Below are 24,720 nucleotides of genomic sequence, written 5' to 3'. Positions count from 1 at the left end.
CCACCCCCTATCTCTCCCCTTATAGCTCATATCGTTAACAGGACCAGGATGACGCTTAGGGGGGGGGAGTGTGACGAGCGTCCCGAGGCTTCATCAGCTTCATCACCTGGAAACAAGCGAGGAGCACCTGGCCATCATCATCACAGGCTGATCGGTCACAGCTGCACCTCATCAGGCGGCGGCTACATAAGCCACGCAAGCCCTGCCATCTAGGAGATTCCTCCATGAGACTGAGCACTAACTCGCCCTCTCATTTTCCCCACAGACAGCAGCGTGTGACCGACCAGCCCCACAGGAGCACTGCACGGACCCTCTGCAGTGGGAAGACAGAAGAGAGCACTCACAGCACCGGAGCACCTACCTGGACCTTTCTCACTAGCACCCCTCATCCCAATAAATCCACCCTCCGGGGTATTGATTGAGATTTCTTGTTGTGTGATTCTTCACCCCGTTACACTATATATATATATATTAGGGCTGTCATCGTTAACGTGCTAACGCATGCGATTAATTCTTAACGCGTTAACGCGTTAAAATAATTCAACGCAATTAACGCAAAATTACTGGAGCACAATTTCTATTCTAACCCTTTTTTGCTACTCATTCAAACAATACGTCCAAAACAGCGCTAATATAAAGGAAACCGGGCTGATTACATCAGAGATTGCAGAGAGAACAGAGACTCGCGTTGCGTTTTCAGTGAATTATTCATTCCAGTGTTTCGCTTTTAAACACGAGCTCGGTCATATTCTGTGATTGTCTCGGAAGATCGTGAGCCCTCTCACAAGTCACTCATCACGATGTGTGAAGTACAGACTGAACAGATTGTCAACACATCCCACCGCTGTATGGCCAGATGAGACGCAAACTACAGTTTCTCGACTGGATAACCAGTCTCGCTAGTAAAGTTTTGATGGATGAAGACTACAATCAAGGTAAAGACGAGATGATTGCGGTGGCGTTCAGGAGTCGGACAGTAAGCACGCGTGAGTCCTTTATAATAATGCGTGTTTGAGTGCTCTTGGTGCACTGATCGCACATTGTATTTATGCACAGGCACAGACATTTCCGTACATTCACATTGTTTCCACACACATTCACGATAATGTTTTGATTTGCCATGTTTATGTTGCTGTGTTTAGTTATACAGAATGGATCTGTGTAGTGTAGTAGATATGTGCGGTTGGTTTAGGTTTTTTTTGGCATCTCCATGTGGTCCTGTTTGGTTATGCAACTTGGCTTCTCTAAAATGTAAAAAAGCTCTTTGGGTGTTGCACTGTACACATTGTGTGAAGTACAGACTGAACAGATTGTCAACACATCCCACCGCTGTATGGCCAGATGAGACGCAAACTACAGTTTCTCGACTGGATAACCAGTCTCGCTAGTAAAGTTTTGATGGATGAAGACTACAATCAAGGTAAAGACGAGATGATTGCGGTGGCGTTCAGGAGTCGGACAGTAAGCACGCGTGAGTCCTTTATAATAATGCGTGTTTGAGTGCTCTTGGTGCACTGATCGCACATTGTATTTATGCACAGGCACAGACATTTCCGTACATTCACATTGTTTCCACACACATTCACGATAATGTTTTGATTTGCCATGTTTATGTTGCTGTGTTTAGTTATACAGAATGGATCTGTGTAGTGTAGTAGATATGTGCGGTTGGTTTAGGTTTTTTTTGGCATCTCCATGTGGTCCTGTTTGGTTATGCAACTTGGCTTCTCTAAAATGTAAAAAAGCTCTTTGGTGTTGCACTGTACACATACTATACAATTCAGATTTCTTTTTTCATATGTGCTTTTATGGGCTCCTTATATCATTTGGTTCTTTGCTGCCTTTTTGGAGTTTCTAAGTGTCCTTTTTTGGAAAGTCATCTAAATTTATCTTGGAAAAAAGCTTGCAGAAAATACAGATTTTTGAGAATCGCCCTTCAATCTTTTGCTTTGGCTACAGTAGGTAGTTCTAGTGGTGACAACAACCATGCATGTCACTTCTGCAGGCTGCGTCATACTCTGTGAGATAAAGTGTCACTCTTTTCACAGCTTTTGCCGGCTCTGAGGCACTTGCATGTAATTTCTCCTGCTCTTTTTCTAGCCAAAATTCACTCATCACTAAATGAAAACTTAAAGTGAAGACCTGATTATTTCAGGAGCCTTATCACAAGCCCATTGTTTTTGAATGGTGCTACTGGTGCTACTTCTGCTATATTTTCACACTTAAAACAATAATTTGGTATTCCTCTTGTACCATTGTCCTATTTTATGCTAAGAAATAAGTCACCTGGCAGTTCTCTCTCAAATGGTTCCACTGCTGCCAGCATTAAGTCTGAGTATGATTCAGTGGGCTATATAACACTTTTAATTGTCAGGAAATAAAAATAAAAGTTTCGGTTCAATATACTTACCTGTTGATCAAAATAGCCTTAAACCTATACACTTTTTTTTTGTTTTATTTAGTAACTTTCAGGAGGGTGTACTCATTTTTGCAACACAACATTTTATTACTTTGATAAGAAAATCTTATTTTGCTGAATAATTTTGGCATTCTTCTTTGGTAATTGATCAAGCAGGCTAGTTGGAACATTATATCTCCAAAGAACACTAACATGTCTTCTAAGTAAAGAGTAATTGCTGAATTTGTTAAGTTTTAGAGGGGGTGTACTCAATGCTGTGCACTGTATATGCACACACACACACACACACACCATATTTCTGCATGAATAACACCCAAAACACAATCAGATTTTTGCATTTTGTGCTGAAAGCAGACAAAGAGAACCCAATCAAACAAATGAGACAAAAATATTTTCTTTGTCATTCATTTATTCATGAAAATTATTCCATATTACATATCTGTGAGTGGCAAAAGTATGTGAATCTCTAGGATTAGCGGTTCATTTGAATGTGAAATTAGAGTCCATCTGTTCAGAGGTGTTTTCAATCAATTCAGTCAGGTGTCTTTCCCTACCCTGTTTTATTTAAAGAACAGGGATCTATCAAAGTCTTATCATGTTTGTGGAAGTGAATCATGGCACGAACAAAGGAGATCTCTGAGAACCACAGAAAAAGAGTTGCTGTTGCTCATCAGGCTAAGCTTACAAAACTATCTCTAAAGAGTTTGGACTCCACAAATCCACGGTCAGACAGATTGTGTACAAATGGAGGAAATTCAAGACCACTGTTACACTCCCCAGGAGTAGTCCACCAACAAACATCACTCCAAAAGCAAGACGTGTAAAAGTGTGCGAGGTTGCAAATAAGCCCAGGGTAACTTCTAAGCAACTAAAGGCTTTTCTCACATTGGCTAATGTTAATGTTCATGAGTCCACCATCAGGAGAACACTGAACAACCACGGTGTGCATGGAAGAGCTCTTCAAAAAGAACATTGCTGCCCGTCTACAGTTTGCTAAAGATCATGTGGACAAGCCAGAGGGCTACTAGAGAAATGTTTTGTGGACAGATGAGACCTAGAACATGCAGGTGGTAGTATCATGGTTTGGGCCTGTTTTGCTGCATCTGGTCCAGGACGGCTTGCCTTCATTAATGGAACATTGGATTCTGAATTATACCAGCAAATTCTAAAGGAAAATGTCAGGGCATCTGTCCAAGAACTGAGTCTCAAGAGAAAGTGGGTCGTGCAGCAAGACAACGACCGCAAGCACACAAGTAATTTTACCAAAGAATGGTTAAAGAAGAACAAAGTTAATGTTTCGGAATGATTGAGTCAAAGTCTGAACCTTAATTGAAATGTTTTGGAAGGACCTGAAGCAAGCAGTTCGTAGGAGGAAACCCACCAACATCACAGAGTTGAAGTGGTTCTGTCGTTGTGCAGGACTGATCAGCAGTTACAAGAATATTTACCTGCAGTTATTGCTGCAAAAGTGGCACACCAGATGGAAGCAAAGGTTCACATACTTTTGCCACTCCCAGATATGCAACACTAGATCATTTTTCTCAATAAATAAATGACAAAGTATATGTTTTTGTTTGATTGGGTCCTCTAGATAGATCTTAAAATAATGATATATTAGATATAAATAGGGCCTATTAAAATATTTAATAAATATGAAATTACATTACATAAATTCAAGCCCGGTTCTTGACGGCTATAGAAGGGTGGGCTGGCAGATATCCTGGGTGGGCATTTTTTAGTCGTCATAATCATCACCGTCTAGAAGATGTTTATACTGTACATATTGCTATATTATATTATATGTACACTGAAAAAAGCTTTCATCGCCTAGAATATCATGCACTTTCACAGCAAAATACACTTTTTTTTCCTTTATTGAATAGTAAAAAAAAAGCCGCCTTTGTTCTCTTTCTCTGGATCATTGTTTCTAGACTGGTGACTCTTTTCAACTAACTTTTTTAATTAAACCAAACAAGGCTGTAATCGTGTCTAGATCATTGGAGGGACCAATTGTTTTGAGGAAAATATGGTAATAGTATTTATTTGAAGAAACTAAATAAATAAATGATTTAAATGGATTTAGGGGAATAAATAAAAAAATAAAAAAGAACAGTAAAAGAACAAGAATAAGATTTTTTGTAAAGTAATCAATCTGAACTGCAAATAATATATATTTTTTAAATATGCACCCATTCAATTTCAGTTGTATTGTTGAAAACGCAAAACAGAAAAATGCTATTGTCGTCATAATCAATTATAAATTACATGAATCATGTAAATTACCTGCTTTCCATTCAAAACCGTGGAATTTGACACACAAAAAAAGTAGAATAGTTTGCATCACTGGATATTCTTGGTCGTTTATGTCGGGGAACGCTACGTTCCCTTTCAAGGGAACTTAGAACTGCTTCCAAAAGGGGTAAGCTTTCAACTGAACTGTATAGCCTACATGCATTTTAGATGCTTATATTATGCTCTTGCCCCGTCCATGCACATTATTATATGAGCACATTATTATATAAACATTAAAACTGCTCAGGTAATTTCAGTGGTAGGCTGTGATATATATTCATGTATCCTAAACTCCCCGTAACTCACAAACTCCCCGTGATAGCGCGCAAATATTTCTGCCCGTTTTCGCTCGTTGTCAGCCTCTTATTTTCTGCAACAGACTGAAGCTCCGCGTGAATTCAGCGCGCCTTGCAATCAGCTAATAAAAGAAAAATGCAATTTTCTGGTGTTATTTTATTATTGTTGGGGCAGTCTCCAGCTATATCTTAGACTTCTTAAAATACAGTCCACTTCAGATTGGTTTTAATCACTGCATAAAAAAAATGTACGCAATCTAATTCTGATTGGGTGGGCAAGACTGTTATTTGGGTGGGCTTAGCCCACCCCAGCCCATGCCTGCAGCCGGCCCGCATAAATTACATAATATCAACCGTGTGTATATATACAATAAAAACAATTATTATAAGTTACATGTAAATTACAAGTATTACAAATTAAATAAATATAAAGCATAGATAGATAAAGCAATCTCCCCGAAATGCTATTTTTATGGTGTGAACCCCCAATGGAGGGAAATCTGTGGAGAGAGAAAGTGAGAGAGAGAAAAAAAAGATGCAATGATTGATTCAATGATTTGCAATTGGGCTGATTTTATTTTGCAGACCTGGCAACCCTGGCCCTCAGATAATTTTTTTTGTGTTTGTGATCAAACATAATTTTGAGTGCTGTTGGATTTTATGTGATGGAATATTTGACTTTATTCTCCTCTGAGCATTTTTTTTCTTGGTCTTCCATCTTGTTCTTGAACATGACATTTACCTCATACCCTAGTGAGGGATGGTGCATGTGGGAGACTTGACTTGAGTTTTTTAACCGTTTGGCAGGCAGAATTTCCCAAATCTGCATGTCTCTGAAATTATATTGAGCATTAGTTCTGCTGAAAACAGTGGGCTCTTGCCCTGTTACCCAGATACAGAGTAAGCAGCCTTGTATTACTTTACAAGTAATTTGAAATGTGATAAGAATAGCTTTTCAGCTTCAACACTCATCATATTGCCATTAAAGGGGTCATATGATGTTGCTAAAAAACGAGTTCCCATGAAAGGGAAAGAACATTATTTTGTGTATTTGGTGTAATGCAATGTGTTTATGCGGTTTAAGGTTCAAAAAACACATTATTTTCCACATAATGTTCATTATTGTTGCTCCTCTATGCATCGCCTTTCTGAAACGCGATTTTTACAAAGCTCATCTGTCTGAAAAGCGAGTTGTACGCTGATTGGCCAGCTATCCAGTGCATTGTGATTGGCTGAATACCTCAAGCGTGTGACGGAAATGTTATGCCCCTTACCATACTGTGATGCTGTGTCCCGGCGCGACAAGACAAAAAAAATAAAACCCATTAACAACGAGGCATTTGTTGCATTCAGTGGGAACATAATTACTGATTATAATGACTTATACTGTCTTTTTACGCGTTGCGTATCGCGCTGCATAAACATAAAACCATGTCTGGAGAAACAACAAGCGCTACTCTACACTGTGGCCTAGAGTGAGGAACGACTGACAGGTTAGAGTGAGCGGCGGCCTAGAGTGAGGAACGGCTGGCGGGCTTGAGAACGGCGCGGCCGGCGGCAAAACCAATAAAACCCATTATAAACGAGGCATTCGTTGCATCCAGTGGGGACATAATTACTGATTATAATGACTTATACTGTCTTTTTACGCGTTACGTTGCGTATCGTGCCACGTAAACATAAAACCATGTCTGCGTTTGTGATCAGAGAAATGACAAACAACAAGCACTACTCTACACTGCTCAAAACCTGCGTTTGAATCGTCAGTGGCAAATTCTTTAAATATAAAAAACTTACTTACAGTCTGTGAGTCAGAAGCGCCAGACTGTCCTTGCAAAGTTGGAACTGCCCCACTTTATAGAAACAGCCTTTGTGCAGGCTACTCTGCAGGTTCAGGAAACGGTCCTCCATAAAATGCGCTGGACACATCTGAATATTTGGGTTGAACTGTTCTGGAACAGTGTTGTAAATACAACTTAACCACTGATTTCTAGTTGTGTCCTCTTTTTAAAGGCCAAACAAAGTAGCTTTCAAAAGGAAACACACAGCGTCACACACGGCGGGCTAGAGTGAGCGGCGGTCGGTGGGCTTCTACTCGTCCACGGTGAAAGCCGATATGGTGATCCACAGCACGAAGTTGATGTATTTCCTCAGCGACCAGCACGGATCAGCTCCAGGCATGACGAAGCCTCTTATCGTCCTCTTTTGGAAGACCAAACAAAGTAGTTTCGCTTTCACAACGAAACACAGTGTCTTCACGACATGGCGGCGGCAACAATACTACAGCGAGAATAAAAGTTACGCCTTCTTTCTTTGCGTGAACATTTGGGCGGTGTTATGCAAATCTTCCCACATCGTGACGTAGACATGTGTGGGCGTGTTAGAACGAGCCGTTTTAGGGAGGCGTGGATGAGTCTTAACTTTTATAAAGAATATCTCTTTGGGTTTGAGACTTTTGTCTTTGCAACTTTAGGGATCTTATCTATTCACGAACAGCTTGTAACACTCCAAAGAGAAAGGAAAATTTGAAATTGCATCATATGACCCCTTTAAAGAACAATCCTGTCCCAGGATTGTATGGCTGGTTTGTCCTGGTGCACTTATGGTTCTCGCTGAGGATTGCATAACTCTTTGCAGACTGCAGCTGCAGGGATCGATCACTCAGGACACTGCCAGCTAGCTGTAATTATAATGATGGTCCTGCCAGCTGGCCAAGCTCTCTGCAAGAGACTCCCCTACAAAGAGAGAAACGCATTCATCATATTTTGTGTGATCGCCGCAAGACACACACTGCAGGGTCTATAAGATTACGATTGTAAGAACTGGCTCCCTTTCAAGTCATGAGTGTGCATTTGAATCCGCCACACCCTACAGGATGTTGAATAGGAATTTGAACTGGAAGGTCAGGAAGAGGATTTCATTACCTGGCATCTCATTGAAATTAAACACAGCCACACATGTGAGGAGTTTCATGAGTCTAACACAAATATTCAGGAAAACATAATTGCACCAGTGTTTTATTGTTTTAAGGTCATAAATAAATTAATAATAAATAAATAAAGTTTTATTTAAGCACTTTTGTGTGTATATATTTTATTCAAATTTCTGTAGCAAATTGCTGTATGTATGATAAAATAAATGTCTGTGGTTAAATCACACTGATCTATATAATATTATCATAATTACTATTATTATTAATATTATAATAACAATAATATTATAGATCAATAAATGTATTATTTCTTAGAAATAAATTCCATGTCAGTTCAGTTCAAATTCATGTTTATTTGTGAAACAAGAAATAAAAAAAACATTAAAAACATAAAAAAGATCCAGAAAATATAAAATATAAGCCATTAAAATAGTTCACATAAAAATGAAAATTTGCTGAAAATGTACTCACCCTCAGGCCATTTATGTTTGTTTCTTCATGGGGACAGATTTGGAGAAATTTATCGTTACATCACTTGCTCACCAGTGGATCCTCTGCAGTGAATGGGTGCCGTCAGAATGAGAGTCCAAACAACTGAGAAAAACATCAAAATTAACATCTTTTGAAGCAAAAAGCTCCTTGTTTGTAAGGAACAAATCCATTGCTTACAGGCAAAATATGAGACCTCTATTCATAACATTGCGTTTTCGAGTGGAAAAGTGTATCGTCTGAATCAGGAGAGAAATATGCACAGATCCAGCACCGTTTAGAAGCGAAAACAGTCCAAAACAAATATGTCAGTGGATTTTGATTAGAGGTCGACTGATTAATCGGCACCGATAGTTGATTGCTGGAACTATCGGCTATCGGCAAAAACCCATGCAGATAGGTTTTCCGGGTTGCGTCCGTTGCTGGAGCATCTGAGAAGCTCCATGGTCATTATACAGTACGAGAGCAGAAATCGCTGACACACTGACGTGTTTTGACATGTGACACTGCGTGCTGCACAGAGCGGGACACTTCAGATGTAGATTTAAAACAGACAAGAAACTGTGTGTATACAGTATACTATATAGAGCATGTTTTCATATCATTAATAAGTAATTAATTTGGTGACTATGCCGCATTAGTGGAGAAAGGACAGCATGTTTGGTATCAAGGCAGAGAGGACACAAACATTAGCAGCAGTTAAAATAGTGTGACCAAAACACGCAAGTCTGACCCAAATGTCACGGTTGTTATGATCTATTTGTGTTACTTTATATCCAACTGGTCACATTAATGCATTTGTTAGCCAGCGAAGTTGCATATTTAAAGCTAGTGGTGTGAGAAAGCAAACTGATATGTTCATGCAGCTGACAGAAATCCTGCGTGTCACAGAGCACCATACACTAGGGCAGCAGTTCCAAAACTGGGGTGCGCGAGAGAATGATTTTGATGATCTGTGTGCAAACACGCAGGCCCATCCGTCTCACTAAAAAAGATAGGGAGTAATAATCGTTTTTATTTATAACTGAAATTTTGATGTTTTCTAATATACAGTCAGGGCTTGACGCACTATGATTGGTCGATTATGTTCAATGCCTGCATGTTATTGATCAAACTACTTTTCGATCATTACATTCGGCAAGTATGAAAACATGAAAACAAAGCCAAAACCTGGATATTTTAGGCAATATAGAAATCCTGGCCAGAAGGACGTGTCCGGGAAAAATGGCATGAATGGTCACCCTACCATTCACATAGTTTTCCATTCAATTACATTATAGTTCTCCCAAGACATTTTTAATGTGCATAAAGACTTCACCCTGGGCTGGAAGATTGTGTATTGTGCACCTTCTCAGCGAAACGTTTGTCTTTTTGTGGCTCTAATAAAGTCTGCATGCTTCATATAGAAGAGAGCTAATATAGATCGGCCTTTATCTTCCCGTTTTGTTTTATTGTTTTTTTTTAACACCAAACTTAAAATTAATCTATGCCAATTTTATGGTTATTCTTGAAGTGAACTTTTGCTCGTTTGGGGATTAAATAAACCATTTTAGACCGCCGCTTGAACTGAACGCGACGCATCTGGTGTGTGTGATACCTGCATGGCCTTTGTGTAGGCATTTAAAACCGGCCATCTATAAGCATGACTCTTGATATGAAATGTTAATTAATTAAGGTTAATAAAAGCTGTATAAGTAATGTTCCTTGTTAGTGTGTGTTAATTTCTACATTAACTAATACAAATTTTACAGTTGCTTCTGCTTACATTAGTTAATTAACTAACTTTAATGATCAATATAGGCTATAATTAATATTTAACATTAATATTTTTATTAATTTACAAAGTATGCTTCAGTACTTTTTTTTGGTTTAATAGTAAAGTGCTATTTTTAGTTTTTGTTCAGTATCCATTTAAAAATCTGTCGGTTGATTAATTGGTATCGGCCAGTGTGGTCCAACCTAGCTATCGGTATCGGTAAAATCCACTATCGGTCGACTTCTAATTTTGATGTGAGAGGACGACAGGGGATGGACTTTTTCACTGGTGGAAGCGTAATTATAGGTTATGGACTCATATTTTGTTCAGAAGCGGTTTAAAGTTAAAATGCCTTATTGAAGTATTTGTTTCTTACAAAAATGCAGCTTTTTGCTTCACAGAACATTATCTGATGGACCTGGAGTGGTGTGGATTATTGTGTTTTTATCAGCTGTTTGGACTCTCATTCTGACGGCACCCATTCACTGCAGAGGATCCATTGGTGAGCAAGTGATGTAATGCTAAATGTCTCCAAATATGTTTCCACCAAGAAACAAACTCATCTACATCTTTGGATAGTCTGAGAGTGATTACATTTTCAGATCATCTTTGTTTGAAGTATTCTTTGAAATATAATTTCTAGATTAATAGTAATTTTATTTTAATGTACTTATATTTTTAATCTGTCTATTTTTCCTGATATATGAAAAATGTGCTCTTCTTTTTGTTGCTTTCAGAGATGTACTGCTCTCACTTTTGGTCTGGATCTATTTTTAGTCTGGCATTTCAGTTAAGTGGAACCAGTCAGTGTTGCTGTACTGGGTGGGGTCTCGTGGTTGAGACAACCTAAAGTAGTAGGTTTAGCTCTTGCCATATGACTTGGGAAACAGCTCAAACTTATCTCATAGAAGGATCCTTTGAGCTTTCACTGTTTGGAAGAAGATAAATGAATGGAAGTTGGTGGTATGACCCCAACATTTTCTTTCTCTCCCTCTGTACACACATAAATACATGAACACACTCGCATTATACCGGCAGTATATTTAAACGCGGCTTATTTATTTATTTGTTTGTTTAGCTCTGTCTGGCAAAGCGAGGCTCTTTGTTGGCCAGTTTCCACACGCAGTCATGCCGCGGTTTCGCCAACAGAAACTTATATGAGACAAAACATAACCTTGTATTGTCCTAAACCACTTAACAGGCACACAATGAAGTGTTGTTAATCTCCTTGTCTGATTTTAAGCCAGTCCTACTGAGACAAACGGACATTATAGGCGGTCTCGGAGTCAGGACTCCCCTTCTCTTTGTGTTTCAGCAGCTTACTGTAACACTTCGGTAGAAGCCTGATATTTTACAGTTCTGGATTTAATCGTCAAACTTTTATCAACCAAAATGAGGTTCAAACGGAACGGTTCGTACACCTTAAACAGGTAAGCACTTTAATATCGAGCTGGCGTTCATTAACTCGAATGACTTGTGTTCAGGTTTTTCTCGCCAAATGTTGCGTTTGCTTCTTTTGTTTGTTTTTAAACGCACGATAACCGTTCGCGTTCAAATATCATTGTTACGTTCCATTCTGTTACATTACGCGCTTCCGTGCGGTCACGCAGGGCGTTCGAATAGTCCGCGTTTCCACTGCACGAGACTCTTTCAAACGCGTTTAAATTGACAACACTAGTGATTTAGTAAGGCTTACGTGTGTAACGCACGCTAGCAGCAACATGCATTGATTTAGCGGCGTTGTTAAGTTTACGAACTTGTTCCATGGTTTAAAACATCCACGCTTTCTCTTAACGAAACCATGAAACTCAGGCAGTGTTGGGTTTGATTTCGTGGAATAAACCTGTAAATCTTGCTTTTAGGAGGGAGGGGGTGTTACTTTTCTCCCATTTCCATTGAGAGAACTGAACACATAGCATCACCCGTTCCTACTGCCTCCCCGCAACTGTTATTCATTGGATTCAGCATTTAGGCTTTTTGAGTGACCAGTCCATTCATAGTCAGATCGTTAGGACACAAGACACATGCATTTTCTCTGACCTTCATGTTATTTACCATTCCTGCTCCGTTTAAGAAGAAACCACACTAGTTTTTTATTCATGTAACCTTATTCTGGCTTTAAATTGAATGCTTTTATTCAGCACTTTAAGATAATGCAGGACTCATTTTTACTATCTAATATTCCATGGAACTTTCCCCTGGTGTTCCCACAAAATGTTGCTTCTTTCTGGAAAACGATTGTCCTCTCTGCAGCTTTCTCATCACAAAGGGAAGGTTCTTCTCACACGGGCACTGCAGACTCCAGAGTTTCTGCTTGGTAATCAGCAGCATAACGTCATCGAGTCTGGGAGAAGATCACTGTGGTTGCTGCTTTGTTAACGCAGAGAGGGTTAAGATTTAAAACTGATGCTTTAGGTCCAGCTCCTCTCAGTGGTTTTAGATTGACAGAATAGGTGACGTAATCCATTTCTGTGGTTGGGTGATTGATCATCTTTGTGCATATTTACATGCATACAGAAACAAAAGAAAGGTAGCCTTTTTATTTATTTATTTTTGGGGGGTAATGATGTCTGTTTGCCATCAAAAATATTATATATATATATATTTCCTCCTGGTGGAATGACCTGCCCAACTCAATCCGAGCAGCGGAGTCTTTAGCCATCTTCAAGAAACGACTAAAAACACATCTGTTCCACCTTTATTTGACCCTCTAACTCTAGCACTTTCTATTCTATTTTAATTCTACTTTATCTACATTTATCTTCTTTTTTTATTTAACATTTAATCTACATTTATCTATTCTATTTTTTCTATTATATCTTGTTTTTCTTTGTGTGTATGTGTGTGTGTATATAGTGTGTTTGTGTGTATGTATATATATATACCTTGCTACGTGTACTGCGTTAGGCTAATTGAGACTTGTCATTTGCACTGATACAGTATATTGTTGCTCTTTTGTTAGTTTTGACTGCTTTTATTGTCCTCATGTGTAAGTCGCTTTGGATAAAAGCGTCTGCTAAATGACTAAATGTGTATGTATATATATATATATATATATATATGTATATATATTAGTACTTTTTTTTTTACCTGATATTAACTTGTATGCTGTTTTGTTATTATTATTTTTAATTGAATTCAAAAACTGTTTTCCATGCAGTGACAGTTGGACATACAGTCCATGTCTGACAAAAAACATACCATAATAGTAGTCAATATGACTTGTATATTATATTCTAAGTCTTCTAACGATTTGATAAAAACTATCATGCTAAGTCTTGCCCTCCGTTCTAACTTTCAAGTCATATATGTTGCCATTTGATGTCATTTCATGATGCACGCAAGAACCAGGGGAGTCTGGTGTTAATATGCTAGGCAGAAGATCAAATGTGCTTGGTTGATGCATGAGAACCAATGTGGTTTGTTTGCACTTTTGCAGGAACCAATGAGATTTGCAGGCAAATAGAGTTAAGCTGCCGTTGGCCATATTTAATTACATCAAAGCTGGTGTAGGAACATTGATGCACTGGTCATTGACAGAAGGGTAGACTATCAGCATGCTATCAATGTATAACAATTTACGTACATTTTGGTCTGTTTGCCAGAGGACTTGGGATAAAGTGAACAAGCCATGTACCACGTTAATGATGCTTTAATTGTGATGTTTGGCCTATTTGGAGCTTGACAGACATGGTTCCTATCCATAAGTGGCTTGTGGAAAAGTGCATTAAGATTCTTCATTATCTTTTCTTTCACATGAAGAAAAAATAACAACACACATTTTGGAATATGGAGGTAACATTTTAACAGATTTTTTCGGGTGAACTATTGGTTCTCCTGAGAAATTACGCTGTTTCTGTGACAAGTCTAGGCTGTCTCTATAAATGGAAAAACAAAACCAGACCGTACATGCTAGCCAATCAGGATGTGAACCTCAACCAATGCTGTGAGTTTTGGACTAATTGTTTGTCTGAACAATGAGAGATGGGAAATCTTTGGGATTAAGCTTAGAGTAGAACATTATTTTTTGCTAAATGACCGGAAATTATTTTATTTTATTTGGTTTTATATTAATAAGAGATTAAGTCATTTTTCTGGTGTTTCCATGTAACTCCTTGTGCCAGAAAATGATCTACATTTTGGAATATGGAGGTAACATTTTAACAGATTTTTTCGGGTGAACTATTGGTTCTCCTGAGAAATTACGCTGTTTCTGTGACAAGTCTAGGCTGTCTCTATAAATGGAAAAACAAAACCAGACCGTACATGCTAGCCAATCAGGATGTGAACCTCAACCAATGCTGTGAGTTTTGGACTAATTGTTTGTCTGAACAATGAGAGATGGGAAATCTTTGGGATTAAGCTTAGAGTAGAACATTATTTTTTGCTAAATGATCGGAAATTATTTTATTTTATTTGGTTTTATATTAATAAGAGATTAAGTCATTTTTCTGGTGTTTCCATGTAACTCCTTGTGCCAGAAAATGATCTATTTTTTTTTAATGGCTTTGCCTCCAGAGTTGTATATTTTCCATCACATTGGTCACTTATCTCCAGGTACTGACGCATGACAAGTGTTTTTTTTTTATTGACATTTTTCCTTAAGAGCATAGAAAGCGTTCATGGGAAGAAAATTTCCCTAAAGGCACAATTTACAGGGGCTGTTTGGGCCCTTAAAAATTTCCTGGCTCAAAATATTCCTGCAGTGGGCCATCATCGGTTTGCAGCAAGTCTATTTGCCAACCCAGCGCTCCCGCCTCAAAGTCAGAGCCAACGGGAGAGGGAGAGAGAGAGCGCCAAGATGGGAGGGGGAAACTGAGGGTATCAGCAGAGAGGAACACACAAGTGCTGAGCGACTGTACGCGTTGTGCTCGCCTGCTGCGGATGCTTGTGTTTGTTTGCTGACTGAAGTGTTGTTCTGTCTGCACCGCGCCAAGGGAAATCGCCACCTAACAAAGCCCCGACTGTGTGCGATCCAGCAACTAAAAACAGGAGAGGGAGTCAGAAAGTGTGAGGAGAAACCATTTGGGACTCCACTGCAGATCTGCAAAGATGCAATGCCAAGAATTCGTGCTCTAACGGATGCCGCTTACCTGTAGTACATCTTAAAGCCGGCTCAACAGAGGACGGGACAATCTGATTGCTGACTTCACAAGCTGCATGGGGGTTCTAGTGTGTTGTGACTGCTTCTTTTACAGGTACCAAAACTGGTAGTTTTGGGATGTTTTATCCTCCCTTTCGCATGTTTTTTTTCTTCTTCTTTTTTTCGCAGAAGTCCTCTACTGCCTTGGAGTGGAGGATGTTATTAAAGAACGGATGCCGCTTACCTGTAGTACATCTTAAAGCCGGCTCAACAGAGGACGGGACAATCTGATTGCTGACTTCACAAGCTGCATGGGGGTTCTAGTGTGTTGTGACTGCTTCTTTTACAGGTACCAAAACTGGTAGTTTTGGGATGTTTTATCCTCCCCTTTCGCATGTTTTTTTTCTTCTTCTTTTTTTCGCAGAAGTCCTCTACTGCCTTGGAGTGGAGGATGTTATTAAAGCTTTGCCAGGGTATGCTGGGTGATCAGTCCTAAGATGACACCTAGAAGCTTCGGCAAGAGAAAGAGCCATTATCTGAAGTTCAAAATCAATGCAGCTCATGATTTTTTGTAGAGTGTGGGGGCTGCAGACCAATGTTGGTTGGGACACTGTGTTCCCAGCTTGCTTTTTCCCAATTGCTAAGGGCAGACTTTGCCCTCTCCAGTGCTAGTTTCGACCTCTACCTCGATTTGGAAAGTTAAGCAAGTGGGCTGTTCAAAAGTTAGTGAACACTAACAGACCAGTGCGTGCTCTTCATGTGGAAGGCTCGAGAGATGCTGTTTCCTTTTTTCGTTTACATATGGTTGTAGTTTTATTTTGCTGCAGTGCTGCTATATATAACAAATCGCTAAAGTTCCAGGGTTTTCCAAGGTTGCTCGCCAATGTGAAAAAGTCCCAGATGTATTTGATTAAAAAGTTGAGTTTGTCTTTTTGCTGATCTATCTGTCCTTTGTTCTGTCCTCTTCATCTTTCCATCGTTTCCGTCTCCTTTTCGACTCTTGTGTTGAGTCATTGTTTACATTTGGCAAGCTAGAAAACCATCAAACTCTGCTTGATCTGGCAGTGTATTTAGTCTTCTGTGGCTGAGATGTTATTGGCTGGCTGGTGTGGATGGAGTTCACGTCTTTGTAGTGCAGTATACAAACTCACTGTTTTGTTTTATAAAGCCGCCGTCAGGTGGTGTTGTTTAGTCTCTCAAGAATTTCAAAAAAATGTTAACCTATGCAGTGTCTGCTGTTTTTGAGATAACAGCTTGTATATAACCAAAGCTATGCTTAAGTTGCAATAACTGTACTGATAAGTTGGCTGTGTGCAGATGGAAATGTACATGACCACGCCAGGACTTGAATAAATGGAAAATGCATCCTTGCAAAATTCACGCTGTATCAAATATAATGTTGCTAAACTTGTTTAGGTGAAGTCCAACTCCCAAAATCTGTAATCACATCCTGTTTGGTTTTGTGTAAACAGATTTGAGTTACTGTAGTTTTCCATTTAGTGCTTCCTCAAAGGTGGCCAAAATGTGGCGTAGGATTTTTCTTGGAAGTAATTTGTTATGGGTAGTGTTGGTAGTTTAAAAATATTCCAGCACTGCCTGGTTTTTTGGTACGCCGTTATCTGCTAAGTCATCTGACTGGGGTGTCTATTTAATCTGATGTGATTTAATTGGTCTGTGTTGGTCAGCGGTTCCTTACTGTCTGCATTCTTCTCTAGCTGTGGGCCAATCTCCTGTGACGATCACGTCTTGGGCTAAAAAGGCCAGACTTACAAAAGCTGAAGTCTGAGTTCATCATCTTTGAGGTTTCATTTTGAATAAAATTAGCGTTGTGTTCAAATTATAAATAATGTATTGGTAACCATATTGCTATTGTCTAGTAGTAGTTTAAGAAGTAGTAGGGTTTTTCAGTAGTTTTGATTTTTGGATGCTGATAAGCTTATTTGTAATTCTTGAATTACAGTTTCTAGAAAACCTGTACTAAACCCATTTTAATTTGTGATCTCACTTAAAAACACAAATCTGTATGGTATCCTTAGTCTAAATGCGATTAAAAGGATTTGTACTTTCAGCCATCATATCAGCCATGAAAACGAAAAACTTAAGCCTCGTACACACCGGGACGTTTATCCTTTAGGTGAAGTCCAACTCCCAAAATCTGTAATCACATCCTGTTTGGTTTTGTGTAAACAGATTTGAGTTACTGTAGTTTTCCATTTAGTGCTTCCTCAAAGGTGGCCAAAATGTGGCGTAGGATTTTTCATGGAAGTAATTTGTTATGGGTAGTGTTGGTAGTTTAAAAATATTCCAGCACTGCCTGGTTTTTTGGTACGCCGTTATCTGCTAAGCCATCTGACTGGGGTGTCTATTTAATCTGATGTGATTTAATTGGTCTGTGTTGGTCAGCGGTTCCTTACTGTCTGCATTCTTCTCTAGCTGTGGGCCAATCTCCTGTGACGATCACTAAAAAGGCTAAAAAGGCCAGACTTACAAAAGCTGAAGTCTGAGTTCATCATCTTTGAGGTTTCATTTTGAATAAAATTAGCGTTGTGTTCAAATTATAAATAATGTATTGGTAACCATATTGCTATTGTCTAGTAGTAGTTTAAGAAGTAGTAGGGTTTTTCAGTAGTTTTGATTTTTGGATGCTGATAAGCTTATTTGTAATTCTTGAATTACAGTTTCTAGAAAACCTGTACTAAACCCATTTTAATTTGTGATCTCACTTAAAAACACAAATCTGTATGGTATCCTTAGTCTAAATGCGATTAAAAGGATTTGTACTTTCAGCCATCATATCAGCCATGAAAACGAAAAACTTAAGCCTCGTACACACCGGGACGTTTATCCTGGGTGCCTATTGTCTTTTGTGTTCATACCCAAGCGATTTTCGCAGGCGATGAGCCGAGTGAACGTGCAAATTCACTCCCTAACATTAGATGGCGCTTAATGAAAAACAGAAATACCCCGATACACATCGAATCCTTTTTGATCTGCAATTCCTCTCCATAACAACTCCCTCTTATCGAGATTTTTGTAGTCGCTGTCATGTTTGTCATAATGCACTTTGTGTGCAGACACCAATGAGACCAGCAGCTCTACATTCATCTTGCTTCGATGCTTCTTTTTGATCTACTTACTTCCTCTTTGTCGTTAGGTATCAATGTGTGCTCGGCAAGACCGTTTTGTGCTTGAACGCCACCAAGTCGTGTTTTACTGTAACTTCAGCAGCTCCAGGCACGTGAACAAAAGCGCCAATCTCATTGGTCGGCCAGTTTTTAATGCGGCGCATCAAACCAAAAAAACGAGCCCGAGGTGTTTTTTAAAAAAATGACACACTCACATTGGTGGCCTTAGTCTAGTCACGAGGCGTTAAACGTTGGCGATAATCGCGCGCGATATTCGTCCCGGTGTGAACAAGCCTTTAGGAGGTAGGATGTACTAGATTGCACTTGAACGTTACTGCATGCTTTAATTATATTTTAATTGCCTTAAGTTTTTTTTTCAATAATTAGGCAGTACATTTGCACATCCGCCAGTTACCTATTCCATAGTTTGTTGTCATCGTTGAATAATGTTGTAATTTTATCTGTAGCCCCTTCAGACCTCCAATTCCCCTCTGTCTTGCCCCCTTCTGTCTCTCCTGTGAAAATTACGTAAGTGCCTCCTCCCACTATATCGGCTTGCAGTGATGCCTCTCTCGCTCTGCCTCAGCATCCCGAGCTGCAGCGTGAGCACCTGATAATGCTTGCTCAGCGTCATCGCCCAAGGTCACTTCATTCATTCCTACCTCAGCTGGAGACTCTGCTCACATCCAGCCGTTTTGACAATTAATCACATCAGCGAAGGATAAATGAATGCTTAAGCCGTGTAGGGCATAATCTGTTTTGGCAGTACTATGCAAACCACGTCCACCCATCCCAGTACCCATTTAAATACCCTAGAGGTGTTGTTTATTCTTGACATCATTCAGATGTGCCCCTTTAATTTCTTTTGTAATTATCTTTGATTAATTATGTTGAAATGGAAGGAGGTTACCACAAGACCATCACCACAGAAGTCTTCACCACTCCCTTAGCTTGATAATGTTCACATCTCATAATGCGAGAGATGTTTTTTTTTTTTGCAATGCTAAGCCTTTCTATATTTAGCAGACAAGAGCTTCTTGTTGGAGGAGAATTACAAGGAGGAACGCAATATTGCTCATCACAGCAGGTTCCTATTACGTAACATCCAGAAGTTGCAGCTGTGACGCCATCCGGTTGGAAATGCCTTGGTGCCCCACTCGTTCAGGTACACTTGCATACTGATGGACACATTCAGTTCCATTTGCGCATCAAGGTCACATCATGCATATGTTTTAAAGGTTAGTTCTCGACATTTAACCCCATTTTCACGTCTTGAAATCAAGGGTTTTTTTGGTCGGTGTGGGAGTAACATGGAGATGTAAACTGGAGGAGTGAAACTCTTTGAACAGAAGTTAGCATTGAAGAGATTGATGGGCCCTTCATTCAGGGTTGGTTGGTCAAGTTGGCCTTTTATTCCTCTCTTGAATTATTTCTTTTTCGAAAAGGCTTTAATTTCTTTTAATGTAGGAGGTTTTATTCTAAGTCGTTCAGCCATCTGTTGTTGGGCCATGTGCTTATGGAAATAGGCTATTTTACCTCTTGCAGAATATTTTTAATCTCAAAAGGCATGCCTATGGACCACAGAACAGAACGTCTAATGCACTTTAAACAAAAATGGTAAGAGCTGGCCTAAACCACCAGCTCCAGTTTAACTGGATGGTGTCTATATAGTTTTATGAGTCAAGTTGGTTTTGATCACTCTGTCAGGAAGTTCTAACAGATCTAATCACAAAAGTTTCTAAGGCTCATGGCTTCAAATATCTGAAAGATATTCAAGAGTTTTGTTTGAGAAACATAGTAGCAAATAAGCAAGATCCACTGTGCACACCCGTAGCCTCCCATTTGTTCTCAAGGTTATGCCTGATTTCAGATAGAACCGCTAGATTTAAATCAGCACAGCCAGCGAACGCAACTGTTTTGAACAAGCGCACCTTTTATTAACAACCAAAAAATTTTGTTGTCTGCTGCGGAAGAACAGACGTTCCTCTCGTTGATAGCAGAGGAACGGATCCAGCGAGAGATTGATGGGGCGACGCGGAATGAAAAAGTTTTTTTTAGGAGTCATGGTAGTAGAGGTGGCGCAACTATAACGACATGTGAATAATTCCGCCCACTCTAAAGCGGTACTGAACTGCAGTGGAAACGCAAACCGTGCCGAGCCGAACCGTGCCGTGCCGTACTGAGCCGTGCCGAGCCGAGTCGTACCACGCAGTGGAAAAGCGCCATAAGAGAGTGTTTCCTTCTCTTGCACCCCTCACCACCCGGAAGTTCTTGTTGTGCAGCACAATTGTGTGGCCAATTTTCTTAAGCTTGTTTCCTCTACAAACATGGCATCCCACAGCTTATTTATTCCCTCTCTTGCACAGAGGTCTTTTTTTATTAGACCCTAACATGTGACTCACTGTCTTGGCTCTTCTGTTATTCTGCTTACAAAATATTGACAAATCCTGCAAGAATGATACAAGAATGGCCAGTTTTGACAGTTTATAAAGAGGCTTGTTTGATGCATGTGGGGCAAAGTGCTGTAGGAAAATAAAGGAACCTTTCCTGATGAAATTGTCTATATACCTGGAGAACAGCTACTTTTGAATGACCATCAATGGAGAAAATGCTTTTTGCAGCTAGATGGTGTAGTTACAGTATTTACCAGCAGGGGCTAAATGGACCATGCTAACCAGCAACTTTGGTTTATGTACTTCTGTATTTCTCCAGTAAGAGGCAGTGAACTTCTTACAGTAAAAACAAGACTCACATCCACTGTTTGTATCTCTGTGCCTTCAGATGGAGCTTGTGGTTTAACCAGTGCAATTATACATCACATGGTCTTCTTGCCTTTTCATTTTTTTATTTTTATTTTTTTTTACTGTTTTTGTTTTTTAGCCCACAGCTATTTTTGCTCTTGGTCATCTTAAATCTTTACTGGAACTCATGCCATCCATTTCGGATGAATTATCAGTGTGTGTCTGTGCACGTTTGTAACTATTCATGTGTACCTCATTACTTTACATAATGGTTGTCTACACTGATGAAGCTTGTCTCATCATCTTTCATCTTTTTGTCCTTCAAACAAAGACCTTGATTAGTTTTTCCTACCTCCTAATCTGGGGATCAAAGGCTCTGCCTCCATAATTACCAACATTCAGTGGCTCTTTCACAAGCTGAATAAAGCCAGTTCTTTCCACTGCTTCATTTCCTTGTCTCAATTGATGTTGCTATGGATTAACATCTGTATCCCATCTTTAGGTCTATAATCCTAATCCACTTGAAATCATAATGACTGTGTTTATTTAAATTGCTGTAACTGAAGGTGACAAAGCAGCATGATTAAACCCGTTTTTAATGACCAATATTGCTAGGGATGCACCGTTATTAAAATTCTTGCTGATATAAGATGATGATAATTGTTTTATATAACACATAAATGGCCAACATTAAAATTCTGTATTATTTTGCCTAAATAAACACACAAAAAATAAAACATTAAAACTAAAACCAGTTGTTTTAAATGCTAGATGCTGAAGAGAATTTTGGCATCACAACATTATAATGCACAATATGAAAAATGGATATGAGATTTGCTAAAACTTAAACAGTGTTATTAAATAACTAGTTAACTAATGAACTAAATAATACGTTAAGTTAGCATTAGATGATGTAACGGATCATGTTATCTAGTACCAGCATCATCTGCCATCATCTAGTGAGCAATAGCATATTAACCAAAGGCTGATTTGGTTCTAATAAACAAACACCGATAAATTTAAATGAACTTACACAATATTTAAACAAAGAATAACTAAATAAGAAACTGTATGTTGACCAAACATTTGGTAGATTTTATAATTAGATGGCTTCTTTTGTTCATTGGTTAATTGGTTGTCAAGTTATCATTGACACTGTATTGAGTTTACATCTTGCAGGTTTTTTTTCCCTCAGAAGTGCGAGATATAAACCGCAATTCTGAAGTTTTTCTCGCAATTACGAGTTTATATCTCACAATTCTGACTTTATTTCTCAGAATTGCATGTTTATATGACTTTATAACATGCAATTGCGAGTTTATATCAAACAATTTTGACCTTTTTTTTCTCAGAATTGTGAGTTTATATCACAATGCTGACTTTTTTTCTTAAAATTGCGAGTTTACTTGCAATTCTGAGAAAAAAGTCAGAATTGCGAGATATAAACTCACAATTTCAAGAAAACAAATCAGCATTGTGAGATAAAAAAAAACGTCACAATCACCTTTTTTCTATACACTGGCGAAACGGGCTTCCTACTCTGTACTGATTCAGGTAGTTTTATTGGACAATTGCTTTTGAGGCAAGTTAGAACTGCAATTACCAGCTATTTTGAGATTTTTATTAATCTGCCGAGACTTCAGGGTATGTTTGTAGATTTTGATATTTGCCCCGTATCAAGATTTCCAAACTGAACCTGAACCTCCAACCGCTGGAATGCTGCGTGTGTGGTGAAGCCTTTTGAACATGCTACAACACGCTTCCAACTTCTCGCTTTGTGGCACTGTTTCCTTCATTAACTCTTTTGCTCTTTCTTTTTCTGCCCCACTGGCCTTTTTACATTTGCAGGGCAATTTTTATTATTATATAACTTTTTACAACCAAAAATTCTATAATAAAGTCAGACTTGCACAATCGGTTTCAAAATCAGATTTGACACATTCCCGGAATTTGCGTATATTTCAGCCAAAAATGTAACAGAATCTCTCAAGCAAGATTTGTAACACGATTGCTGTAAGAAAAGAAAAAAACAGATCTGATATGTTTCCTGAAAGGTGTTTTTTCCCTCATCCATCCATCCATCTCTCTCTTGCTTTCACTGCTCCCCGCTGTGTGCTTCTTAGCTGAGAGCAGAGCATGTTGGTGCATGCAGTTGCTCCGTGGCAGGAATGCGCGATAGGATGCAGGACCATGTTAAAAATGGCCATCATCCAAAACCACTCCAGGACAGCAGGGGACATGAGCAGATAGACAACTCATGGTGTTGCAATAAATTATTTAATGCCTTTGCTAGTGAAAAATGGTCAGTTCATACCAGAAAAATAATAAAATAGGAACTCTTTTAAAATTATTTTAAGATTTAGATTTTTGTGGCTCTGCTGACCAGAACAAAAATAGACCATGTTTGGAAAGTATTGCTTGTGGGAGTGATTTAATGAAGGTGTAGCTATCTTAATTAGTGATTAACTTGTGATTGTGAACAAGTGATTACTTGATTAATGAGGGATGAAGTTCTCTACACTTCAGCAAGTTGAAATGATATTAGTAATCACAGTGAAAGGCTCTTGCAGTGTTTAATGTCTTTTCTCCCATTTGCGACAGGATTGTGGGTAGGTTCTTATCTGTCTTGTTCATCTCATGTCGTCCTAGACATTTCAGCAGGGCTGGATTACTCATCTGCTGAATGCTTTAGCTCCGGGCCTAATGTGCTGTGTCTGAGAGGATTTGTTTTCCTCTTTGCTTTGTCTAAGAGGAATGTTCGTTGACTTTCTTACCGAACGAGTCGAGCGAGCCATGTGACCAATCATATGACTTACTATTTTTATTTTATTATTAACCTGGCCTTCACTTATTGAATGAGTTGAATTATAAGCTTTTGCCATGGCTATTGCTCACACTGCATACAAGAATATAAAAAAGAATCCAGCACCACTTGTGCTGGATTCTATTTAATCCAGCCTTAAATACCCCGAGGAAGGCTCTTAGGCTGAAATGTGTTGGTATTTTTATTTTTTTTAAGTATTAAAGTTCCCTTCCAGTGGTGCTTGATTCTTTTTTTCATATTCTTGTACACAGTTTGTTTCCATGCACCTTGTGAAGTGGTAAAGTTGTGCCAGATCCCATCTCACTAGTATTACTCGCATTGGCCTGATGTCACCACCTCAAACATGATGTCTGGTCCTACAGTACGTGTTTTGTACTATAATTGGTAATTGGACACATAAGAACATGACTTAATTCTTTAGACTGAAAGTAAAGGCTGAACAGGAAGCACGTCCTGTAAATCAGTGACTTAATTGTGTTATCAGACACGGCAGATGCTGCTGGTATGTTGTTTCAGTTGTCGTGAATCAGGTGGTGAGTAAACATCTCATGAAGTGTGTGGGATCAGACAGAGGGTTTGGTTGGGCCTTAGCTGACAGATACCATTTCACTACGCAAAGTCCAGCCCCTCATGTATTTTTCCAAAAGAGTCACTTGCGTAATACGTGAAGATTGATGAGATAATATACTATTTTTTATATATTTTTTTTACCTTGAGGAACTTTGTAAATGTGGTAGTTTTACTAATTGTCTGTCGTCAGAGT

The sequence above is a fragment of the Sinocyclocheilus grahami genome, unplaced genomic scaffold (genome assembly GCF_001515645.1).
Source record: "Sinocyclocheilus grahami isolate Dianchi unplaced genomic scaffold, SAMN03320097.WGS_v1.1 scaffold483.1, whole genome shotgun sequence".
NCBI lineage: Eukaryota > Metazoa > Chordata > Actinopteri > Cypriniformes > Cyprinidae > Sinocyclocheilus > Sinocyclocheilus grahami.
The sequence above is the reverse complement of the archived record's forward strand: the minus strand, read 5'-3'. Positions refer to the sequence as shown.